This window comes from Dama dama, chromosome 9, assembly GCF_033118175.1.
Source record: "Dama dama isolate Ldn47 chromosome 9, ASM3311817v1, whole genome shotgun sequence".
Taxonomy (NCBI): Eukaryota; Metazoa; Chordata; class Mammalia; order Artiodactyla; family Cervidae; genus Dama; species Dama dama.
In genome coordinates, this window is record NC_083689.1 from 16,102,579 (window position 1) to 16,114,827 (window position 12,249).

Sequence of the window (12,249 nt, forward strand, 5' to 3'; positions counted from 1 at the left end):
CTCGCCAGCCAATGCAGGAGCTAAAGGAGACATGGCTTCGATTCCTGGGTCAGGAAGATCCTCTGGAGAAGGAAATGGCAACCCACTCCCAGTATTCCTGCCTGGGAAACCCCATAGACAGAGGAATCTGGTGGGCTATAATCCATGGCGTCGCAAACAGTCAGACAGGACTTAGCGACTAAACAATAATAACAACCCATATAATCACTCTGTTTTCCACTTTCTGTTTTTCACACTGTTTCTTTATGGCATAGTATTCCATAAATTACATAAGATATTCATCCGTTTACTATAAAATAGGCTTTGTGTTTGATGATTTTGCCCAGTTGTAAACTAGTGGAAGTGTCCTGAGCACATTTAAGGTGGGCTAGGCTCAGCTATGATGTTCGGTAGGTTAAGTGTATCAAAAGCATTTTTGACTTACAATATTTTCAATTTATGACGGGCTTATCAGGATGCAGCCCGATTGTAGGTTAAGGAAGATCTACAGTGACATTTGGGGCCAGGTGGTTCCTTGTTGAGAGACTGTCCCGTGCACGCGCCCTGACTCACGAGATGCCAACAGCACCCCCCCCTGGTTGTGACACCAAAAGCGTCCACAGCAGCTGCTAAATGCTCCTGAGGGGCAAAACCGGCCCTGGTGGGAAACCATGTTCTCAGATGACCAGCCATCCTGATTTTCAGGGGACAAAGGGCTTTCCTGGGAAAAGGGACTTTCAGTGCTGAAACCAGGAAACTCCTGGGCAAATGGGGACAAGTAGGCTGCCCACCCTTCCTCCCTCCCAACTAACTTCAATCCCTCCACCTGTCATCAGAACACATTTCCTCCTCTATCTTCAGGGATGCAAACAGCAGCTCTTCATTGTTGTGTATAAAACCACTTCTCACACACCTGAAAAGATGACATCCCACCCCACAGATCCTTCTGGGGCCAAAATATTATCCTTGCCACCTCTTCCTTTCTGAGCACCGTCTCCCACGGCCATGACTTCCATGAGGCTCTCTGAGACATGCGCCAAATTGCTTGCATATTTTTTATATTACTAAGGCCGAAATTGACCTAAAACGTCTGGTTAGGAGCAACGGCCCCACCCTGGCGAGGACAGAACTGGGGTGCAGAGCTCTGGTGGGTGCACATTTCAACTCCCCTTCAGCAAGCGGGCCGCGGAGCTGTGGAGAGACCCCCAAGGAGGCGGGAGGATGGAGAGAGACCATTTGGCTCTCCTGTTCTCCCCAGCACTCTGCTGAGTCTCACATGAGCTGCTAGACACAGGGACAGGACCCGAGACCCTCTAGAGAGGACATGAAAGGACATGGAATTTTCTCCCCGGTACTGGTTGAACACTGAACCGGGGACCCCACCTGGTAGACCTCAGGATTAGCAGCCCCCCACCCCGCCCCGCCGCCCCCGAAGCTTTCTATCCATTTGCCTCCTCCCTTTAAAGGCCTCTCTTCATTTGGTCCCCCAGGGAGCCGTCTGTTACTACAGAAACAATGATGTCATGTGGGGGGTGGGGCTGCAGGGCCCTCCCACCCCTCCCTAGCTAGGTATCACGCCTGCCTACATCACGGCTCAGAAATTTATAGCCCAGCGCTGGGTATTTATAAGGTGGCTCTGGTGTGACCACAGATTCAGTGCTGGGCTGGTGACTATTTATAGCCAGAGGATATACACTTATTACATGCCCCCCCGCCCCGTATTCTGGGCCACGTGTTATATAACTGCCATTATGCAATAACACCCATTACATAATAATTATACACTAATGGGGATATAATCTGCAGGCATAATAAGGACACACTCCCCAAGGCTGCACTCGGTAGGCCTCCTGCAGGCCGCCTCCAGGGATCTCTGGATCCCTCCGCGCACTCCACCCGGTCCAGGAGTCAGCACGTGTCACCCTGCTCCCGGCTGTCATCCACAACCTCCCCAAGGCCATCAGCCCCAGCCGCAAAGCTCCATCCAGGTTCCTTCTTCCTGTCTTGTCCCTGCCGCTGGCCTACAGAGAACACTTCTGCCTGCTGTATCTTTGAGCCCAGCACAAAGAATTATGAAGGGGTAATTCCTGGAAGGCTGAGAGACACTTCACTCTCCATTTCAAGAAAGGAAAAAACCAGCAGCAGTCACCCCTGGAAGGAGCCTGTAGGGTCTAGAAAAGCCTCCAGCATGCCAGGCCAGTTGGCAGAGGGTTGGCCCCATGCAGAGGAGCACCCTGGCCCTCCAGGAAAGAGCTGGAAAGAGGCAAGGGCTGGGGCCAAGCCAGGCACGGTCAGGCAGGCCACTTCTCAGTGGCTCCTCCTTCCCTCATCACCCCGCAGGGGCCAGGCTTTGCAGGGGCCCTGACTGCCACCATCGCCCTTGGCGTTACACCGCCGGCAGGAATGCCCCAGAGCAGGAGCCTAGCTGGTCAGATGGCAACACACGCTCTGCTGGTCTCCCTGCTCCCAGGAAGGACAAATAGAAACTGTCATCTCAGGGGAAAAAGAGGACAGGGACTCTGCACCTGGGGTGATGGGGGACACGGGTGGAATGGGCAGGGGACATGAAAATTTAAGACCGCGATAACACATGATGGAGTCAATTCAATTAGCCTAAACATATCATCCGCTCTTAAGATAGATACCACTGTATTTAAAAGTGGTTTGATGAGAAGTTAACTGATGAAAAACTAGAAGAACCTACACAGATCTGGGAAGTAAGTTTCTTTCTGGCACAGGAGGGTGGTTTGGAGAGCCTGTCCCTTATGTTTCCCTGTTGTTTGAAGTTCTAATAAAAGAGTGTGTCTTACTACCATAATAAGAAAAATCAAATACATCTTTTAAAAAGAGTAGTGCCAAGGCTCAGGCGACACTTCCAGTCTCCGCATCCCATGCTGCAGAACAAAACGCCTCTCTCTCTGGGCTTGGTGGGCCTGATGTGGCCACTGGCTCTCCCCACAGGCCTGGCTCAGCTGAGTCGCAGGTCCCAGTTCCCATCCCCGCAACAGCAGCCCGCGCACACAGACTGCGATGCAAAACGTCAGGGGGGATGTTCAGCAAGAGACTCGGAGTGGCACTCGTGATTCCCAAGGGGAGAGGAGCCCCCAGGTGGTTTTAGTCCAGGGTCTTTCTGCCCAGAAAGGGACAAATGGAACAGGACAGGCAGGTGAACAGCCAGGGCTCAGAGGTTCTGCTGCCACTCGAGAAAACATAAAGAGGTCCTAAACTGGAAGAGAGGCAAGAGATGAATCTGGGGGACATTTTGTCCAAATCTCTCCATTTCGCCAGAGGGTCTCAGCTGGGGCAATTCTGCCCTCAGGAATACTTGGAAACATAAGAAAGTGTTTCGGTTGTCGGACTTCCCAGGTGGCACCAGTGGTAAAGAACCCACCTGCCAATGCAAGAGACGTGGGTTCAATCCCTGGGTCTGAAAGACCTCCTGGAGGAGGGTACGGCAACCCACTCCAGTATTCTTGCCGGGAGAATCCCATGGATGGAGGGGCCTGGTGGGCTACGGTCCATAAGGTAACAAAGAGTCAGACAGGACTGAAACGACTTGGCAAGCATGCATTTTGGTTGTCGCACATGGGGCAGGGGCGAGGGGTATATCTAGTGGGTCAAGGCCAGAGATGTTGTTAATCACCCTATGATGCACAGGACTGTCTCCATGACACAGAAGGATCTGGCCCCAAAGTCAATAGCGTCATGGTTGGGAAACCCTACTCTATGGGACCTGATTTCAATGGTTAAGAGGTGAAGTCCCTATCTTCTTCGTCAGGGAAGCAGGAAAATCTTCAGCAGTGAGCTATCCTCTCTCACACCCAGCCCCCTTCAGCATTTTGGAGGACTTCTATATACATAACCCTGAAGTTTTCAAACTTTCAAAAAGGGGTAAGAAGGGGAGTCTACATGAATTCAGCAGCATAAAAGGCAATGAAGAAGAGATTATTGCAAAACTTCCAGCGATCTTCTGGTTAATTAGGATAATTATATTCACTTATACCAAACTGCAATTCCAAGCAGACTCCCAGGAAAAAGGGCGTGACCGAGCAAGGATCAGGGATTCCCAAGGTGCAGCCAAGCCTGCCTGGCCGCACACCTGGACTTCCTGCACAGTCTACCTTCCCCAGGACGGGGTGCCAAGAAGCTGAGCTGGCCAAAGCATGCTGGGGGTGTCCAGCCGACATCCCCCACCTGGTCTATGCTAGCATGCTGCCTCTCAGGTCAGAGGCAGGGGGCTGACTGGTAGGAACAGAGACCACTGTCAAGGATGGGCCAGGTTCCCGCCGTCTGTTTCCACCCTACATGCTCAGCAGCTGGGGGAGCCCTTGAGCTGAGCCACAGGCTGGGCTCCAGCCCCTCAGTCTCAGCTCCTGGAGAGCAAGGGAGATCATGGGGACCTGCCCAGCTTTCTCCTCTGAGACTCCACCAAGGCCAGCAATCCCCATGACGTCCAAGGAGCGGCGAAGGCCACAGAGGGAAGCCAGGGTGCTCACTGACCGGAAACCTGGGTCTTTCTGCAGGAAACTGATTGTGCAACCCAAGCGCCCTGACGTCGCTGCACCAGGTTCCCTTCTCTGTACGGTGGGGATAATGATACCTGCCCTGCCTATATCACTCAACCATTGTGAGGATGGAATCAGCCCCAGACAAGCTGAAAAGGCGCAGCCAGCTGACAAAAACGAGCTAATTCCTCACTGTCTTTCAAGGTGAAGTTCAAGCAGGTCACCTTCCAGGAAGCCTCCCAGGTCCTTGCGTCTGGTTCCCCAGTTCCTCACTGCACACAAAGACCCCTGTGTGTGTCACCTGAGTGCACACGCTCACCGCTGGGAACGCGGGCTTACGACCAGAATCGATGTTAAGAATTTGGGTGGTTAACACGCAAACAGGACTCAACACAGTGCCTCGACCATAATGGACCTTCCGTGGAAAAATGGAATTAAAGCAGGGCAGGGAGACCACAGGTGTGCCCTCTCCTCCACCAACAGGGAACAAAAAGTCACTGGGATCCTGGACAAAGGAGTGTCCCTTAAGTTATTGATGTCCTCCAAATTAATAGCAAATGATGCACAGAGATCGCTTCTCAATACTCTGTATTCATCTATATGGAAAAAGAATCTAAAAAGGAGTGGGAAAAAAAAGAGTGGATATTTATGTAAGTATAACTGATACGCTTTACTATACACCTGAAACTAACACAATATTGTAAATCAACTATGCTCTGGTAAAAATTAAAGAAAAAAATTGATGGCCCTGACCCTGGTGCAGTGGCATGCCAGGTCGTCATTAAGACATCAAAAGTGAGGAAAAGAGCCAGAACACCCCCCACCACTGATAGCCCACCAGCCATGGTGGCTGCTGGGGGCACAAGTCACTTGGAAGACAGGCCCACAAAGGGCAACCCTACAGTAGTTTTTTAAACCCCCAGAAAATCAGATATTAGACATGTATACAAACAATGTAAGGAACCCAGGTACCCGGGTGGGGAGGGGGTGAGGCCTAGTCCAGCCGACACCCCCCCCCTCCGCCACCGCCCCTCTGCCGGCTGGGACCCTTTTCTAATGCCAACAACTCTTCGGCGCAAACATGCTTAAAATGGCGACGGCGGCCTGCAGGGCCAGGCGCTCGTCGTACTGTTTGCCACGGTGCCCTCAGTGCCAAGAAAAACCTACCATGAGAAATGCCATCAGCTATATTTATCTATCTCTCAGCCCCCCAGCCTCCTCCTTCCGTCTGCCAAGCAGGCCTGCGGAGCCCCCCTCACCCAGTGGGCACACTTCCCTGTTGCTGACGCCCGTGACCACCTGCCCAAGCCTCGCTTTCCGGCGCTCTCCTCCCCAGCCCCGGCAACCAGGCTCCACACAGACACAGCGGCCAACAAGCTGCACCCTTCTCACTGGTACATCAGGTGTGCCCACATGAGCTTAAAGTTATGCACCCACACAGGCGCTGATCACCACATCTGTGGTCCCAAACCACGGGCACTGGTGGTCCTCCTCCCCTCTCAGTCTCAGCTCCCTGCTCGTCAGCCAGAACCAGCCTGCCCTCCGTGAGCCGTGGGCCGGAGCCTCTGGAAGAGGTACCCATGCCGCACCATCTCAGAGGCCAGTCATCATGTGGAGACAGAGGCGTGGGTGTACACGCGAGCCTGAGAGGACAGGGCTCCTCCTGGGCCTGTGTACCATTGCCGGCAGGATGCCCGGCTGGAGGGCAGACCTCTCAGCCCCCCAGTTCCCAGATGGAAAGTGGGAGCCCCCGCCTGTATTCCAGAGTGCTAAGAGTTTCCAAGAAGTGCACATGTTAAAAGGACCCCCCCCCCACCCCAATCCCCTTCCTATCCATCCAAGAAGGCCACGGCAGAATCAGGGATGATAAAGGGAAAATGGCAAAGTCAAGGTTCAGGACCATGCAAATCCTACAGCTGCTGGGGATGCGGCTCATAGGGGGAGTGTCCCTTCCATGCCAGGCACTTCCGACCTGTCCTTACACAAGCAGCAGGGCTCCTAGCTGACCCTTCCCACCTTCGGGCCTAACGCAGAACATGTGAAGGTGAACTGGCGACTGTATCCTAACCCCCCTTGCTTCAGGAGGCAGTGCCCACACCCCGTCCCAGGCTTCTCCCCAGAAGGCTGCCTCCCGCCTCTGAGCCCCTCACTCAGAAAAGAGTTCCTGGGAGCCAACTCCTCTGAGAATGAAGCAACCCAAATAAAAATTTTAAAACCCAGAAGCTCTTTCTCTCCTGCCCCCTCCCCCTCCACTGGCAAATGAAAACAAACAAGAAATCAAAGAGGCCTTTTGTGTGAGCACCGCGCTGACACTGCTGGGGCCTTTGAAAGGACTTCTGAATCGGACACTGAAGGATAAAATAACTGAAGCGTGGCAGCTCCTGAGACAGGGGGGTGGGGTGGGGGTGGGACTGACGGGGCAAAGAGAAAGAGGGGTGGGGAGGGAGACACCTTCTTCCCAAGGCAGAAAGGGGGATGTTTGGCTGTACCTTCTCTGCTCAGCGGCTGCAGAACGCCAGGACAGAGGGGGACTGGGGCACAACCCTCTACCCCTTTGGCCTACCTTCCTCAGCATCCCAGATTCCTGCAACTCTAGAAGGCGCTGAGATGGGCCCTGCCTCCTCCTTCACAGCCCACCTGGAGCTCTCCTGTGAAGCCCCGAGGGGTCTCCCCTCGCCTCTGGCATGGATCACTGTTCACATCTATAGGTCGGTGCCTTCTAGAAATTATCAGGGGACCTTTGCTCAAACCTTGCAGGCCACAGGCAAGAGTCTCTCATCCTTAGAAGGACCTTGCTCACAGTAGGTTCACCAAGTGTGCATGTATTTCATGAATAAAGAAAATTCAACCATCTTCCTGCAGTGCCAGAAAGTAAGCTGAAGCCTCAGGAAGTCCTTCCACACGTCTGGCCCCCAGCCCTCCTGCTACAGAGCTGCCCCATTTCCTCTGGGTGGGCGGTAAAGCACAGCTGGTCACCATGCTCGGGCTCCCAGGTCCCCTCTGGCTTATTCATGGGCCGAACTCTGCCAGCTCAAACTCAGACAAAGATAGTTCTTTTTTTTTCCCCTTGAGCTACAGCTTCCAACTCAGCCCTGACAGTGAGCACTCCACCAGGACCCCCTGCACATCACAGCCAGTGGGGACCCCTGACTGGTTGGAGGGATATGCCACAGAGTCCTAGAATGAGACCAGCCCGGGGGGGCTGGGCGTCTCCGGTCTCTTCTTTGGGGTCACCCCCTCGGAAGTCAGCCTGAACTGTATTATCCCTTCACACCACCAGATCCAAGGACCCCGTGTCACAGGATCAGAGTAAAGGCGGCCTGGGCAGGCTTCTCAGGTATGCAGCCTAGGCCATCACGCAGACCCAATGCTTGGTTTAGTGATCTATCGTCTCTTTGTAGTTCCTAATCATTTTGAACCAGGAATCCCTCATTTTCATTTTGCACTGGGCCCCACAAAATACGTAGCTGGAAGGCCTAGCAAATCGTGTGGCTACCTTGGGATCTGCTCGAACTTGGAGTTTCCGTGTCCAGTATAGAACGCTCCAGTTTAAGGGGGCCTCCAGGGGGTGATGACCAAAATGGCAAGTGCGCAAGAAGCTGTGTCAAATGTGGGAGGCGTGAGAGACTGGCAGCGTTTGCCCTGGAGAAGCGACAGCTTCCTGGGAAGAGGGGTGGAGAGGAACTGTGAGCCCTGTCTCCAGCACTTGAAACACTTCTGTGTTACAGAAAAATGAGCTCTCACCTCGTTCGACCCTTAAGGCCGAAATAAAACCAAGAGGTAAAGGTGACAGGGAGATGTCCGAGGGCTCAGGGAGCTGTAACATCAGAATCACAGCAGCCGTCGTCCACTGCTTGCCTGCTATGTGCCAGTACCTTTACGCGTTAGCTGTTCAGTCCCTTTAACCATCCTCTCAATTAGCTGAACAGAAGACTTTTACAACGATGGAAGCTGATCCTCAAACCACAGTGACATCTCTTCTGGGACACTCTCAAAGGCATCTAACCCTACACGGGTGTATCTTGCTGGTTTTAGGAATCTGGTAACTGGGCTACACAGTCTTCAACAGCCCTGGCACCAGATGGCGCTGCCTCAAAAACAGACCAGCGGCCTTTCTGGGCATGGGTGAAGAGGCACCGGGGCCTCAGGAGGAGCAAGGCCTCCAGAGAGGGCAGCTGGTGTGCCCTTGGCCACTCCCATGCACTCACACCAAGGCCACCAGAGGGGGCCAGGCATCCAGCAGAGGCTTGGGGGATGCCACTAGCACCGACCACATCTCGGCAGGGCTGACATGGCGGGCCAGTGCCCTCCGCTGCCAAGGAAGCCCTCGCTTGGGCCAGAGAACCCGCACTCACTGAGAAGCCCAAGCTCTGAAGCAGACAGTGACAAACAAGGAGCTCTTACACCGAGAAGGGCAACTCTGCACTTTGGAAAATTCACTTGGACAGATCCTCAGGTGCTAATCCATTTCCTGGGACAGGTAAGGCCCAGCTGTCCCCAGACCTGGAGGCAAGGAGGGAGGCAGAAGCTCCTTTCGGAGCAGCACATTGACCAACGCAGGGGAACACAGCCTGCCGAGTCCAGACAGGGAAACTCTACAGGAGAAATCATTAGGTCCCTTCCACAACAACAACCCAACAACTGCCAGGAAAGAAACCAATATGAAGAAGGAGGAAGAGGGGGAGGATCGCCTAGAGCTTATGAGACTTCCAAGACAGAGCAACCCACTTTAGTGCATGAACCTGATCAGGATCCTGATCTACACAAACAAAATTTGGAGATTATTAGGGAAATGTGAACACTGACCAGCCAAAGAAATCATTTTCAGTGTGATAGTGATATTATGTTTCCATTTTTCAAGAATCTTTATCTTTAGAAACATGTGCAGAAATATTAACACAGGAGAAGCTATAAGGCCTGGATTTTCTTCTAAACAACCCAGAGTAGGTGGGCATCAGGGGCTGTGGATAAATCGAAACTAGCCATAAACTGGCACTGGTGATGGGAGTTCCTTCTATGTATAAATTTCTCTGTAGTGAAAAAGCAGAGATAAAGAAAAGAGCCACCCCCTGAACACCTGGACTTAATGGGCCTCCACTGTGGGCCTGTTGGAGGGATCTGACAGGGAGAAGCTGACGTTTTCATTCAGTAAAGCATTTTATTACTTTCAGATTTTTTCTTTTCTAGGATGGAGGTCTAGATTAAGGATGGTCTGAAGATGCCCGTTTACCTTCAGATTCTTGCAGAAGCTTTGGGGAGAGTATAGCCATGCTTCCAGACCAGTTCAGCCACCCTTCCTCACCCAAGCATCCTTCCGCCTGGCCCCAGGTTCCCCTCTGTCTCCAGCCACTGCCCTGGGACACCCCCTTTGGATGGAAGGACAACGTCAAAAATGTACAACCTCCTTCCCATGGCAGTACTCTCTGACCCGGTTCTGCTTCAACATCCCCTCCTGAGTGGGAAAGGTACCCAGCAGGAAGGCCACCCTCATGAAGGGTGCAAAACACTCTGAGTGGCCTTTTAGGACCCTGTGTTCTGGGAGTGGGGCTCCTGACGTCACATACACTCGTCCTTTGGTCCCTCTCAACCACGCCACTTCTTAAAGCTTCATGTGAGACAAAACAAGGGCCCACAAGGGCCACGGATGACGGATGACAATGGCGCTTGCAGGGGAAGCCACACCCCCAAGCTTACCATCACAAGTCTGCTTGTCATCAAACCTGGCACACCAGTTCAGCCCAGATCAGGTTCGTCAGCCCATTTGAAGGGAAGGACAGCATTTCTTTTAGAATCTAAAGTAACCCTTGTCTGAGCCCTTGCTGCCCCAGCCACCAACCCTGGTTTATACTGGAAGCAAGGAACAAGTGGCACCCTACTGAGTAGGTCTTTGCATGGACATGGAAGAGGAAGGTTGTGCTACTGGACTGGCACTGTTTGGGGGCTCAGCCAGCAAAAGACATTTGTGAGTAAACTGGAGTGGTTTGGAGAGAAAGCCATGCCCACCACTTCATGCAATCTCAAGCCATCTACCCAAGGCCCATGGGTAGGCCACACCATATCCACTTACCCTCACTACCTCAGAAAGGTGCCCTCAAGTTAAAGCAATTTCAGCAACAAAATTCCTACCTTCCTGAAAACTATCTGGAGTCCAGGGACCTGAACTGTTGACAAATTATAAGAAAATGTTCTCATTTCTCCACTCAGCTTTTGTCAAGGAACTCAGCCTCAGCTGGGACAGAGGGGGCCACGACTACATTTGATGGGCATGGATTTACTCATATTCCTGGGAAAATCTTCTCATTATGTCTAGCGGGCAAGTAGGGATGCCACCCTTCTCCTTACACCTGTCTGGTCAGTCCAGGAGCCAGCTGGCTGGTCAGGAAATGGTCTCCATCACACATACTTCACCCTACCTTGGCCCCCTGCTAGCAGCAGTAAAAAATACAACCTAAAATAAAAGAAGTCAGGGAAACAGCTCTGCTACAGGATCCAGCTACAGATCAAGGTAGAGGAAGCTGGCTCAGGAGCAAGATGGGTATTGATTTCACCTTAGAGGCCCTAGATCCAAAACTGAAAGGTACAGAACTGCCCCCCTCCCCCAGAGGAGCTATCTGACAGACACAAGCTCAGGTCTTCAAGCCTGCCCCAACCCACTTCCAATACCACTACCTCCCATTCTGATTGCTGCACAGACAGAGAACCAGGGAATAACTTTTAATTTTTGCTTTGATCTCCTTTCCAGAAAGAAAATAGATGAACAAGGAAGAGGACCAGCAGTTGGTCATTCTTCGTGAGGGGGCTGTGATAGTCACACAAGGCCAGGTACAGGCCTAGAAAGGTCCACAGAGGGAAATACAATGGGGGGTGGTGGTGGAGGGGGGTGGTGTCCCCTGCCTCCATCCAACCACCAAAGCCACTTCTCAGAAGAGAGAATGAACAAGAAGAGAGGCCTAAAATATCACCTTTTCCTCCTCCTGAGTTTCCCAATATATAAACTCTCAGTGCTAATCCGAGTTGAGTCCTCAATCCTGACGCAATACTGAAAGTGCCCCAAAATTTCCTTTCTAGATTAAGTCATCTCTCTCCTCCCAACATCCCAAACAGGCAAGGGGGTAACCACAGCAGAAAAGTGAGTTGCTTTTCTTTTTTGTGAATGAACAGGAAGGAAGATACACACACGCGCGCGCACGCACACACACACACACATATTTGCGGGAGAAAGAACATTCACTAGAGTTGAAGTTAAGCCACATTCTCTTACATTCGCATGAAGAGAGAAAGAAGGGGGGGAAAGGAGGGGGGAAAGGTTGGAATGGTGGAAAGGAAAAAAAAAAAAAAAAAAAACAGAAAGAGAAAGGTTTGGTAGCCCTCTCATTACAAGTTGGTTGGGCATAATGTAAACACACTTCTGCCTTGCTTAATCACAGAGTGCCGCCCGTTTAGGTTTCAAAGGCGGCAGTAAATTGGGCGTAGCTGAGTGGAGGCTAAAAATTAACCAGCCATCTCTGTTTCAATTTGTAAGAAAACAAAAGCGGAAAGAAATTATAAAAAAGGAAAGGGTAGGGAGGGAAAAAAAAAAAAAAAAAGAACAGAGGAGAACTGAACCACCACAACCCAAAATGCAGGGTGAAATTGGAAAAGCAAAGAGGAGAGAGAGGTGGAACTACTTGGAACACAAAAGAAAAAGGAGATTTTACAGAGTTTTGATTGTTCGTTTCTTTAAGACCTCTTCCATAGCAATGCCTGCTCCCCCCCACCCCCAGCA

General features: G+C 51.9%; 1 protein-coding gene across 5 annotated transcripts in view; it reads right to left on the minus strand.

Moving 5' to 3' along the window:
- The window catches only part of NFIX (nuclear factor I X), a 95,414-nt gene that overhangs the window by 54,188 nt on the left and 28,977 nt on the right, over nucleotides 1-12,249 (minus strand). The gene's annotated exons all lie outside the window — the stretch shown is intronic.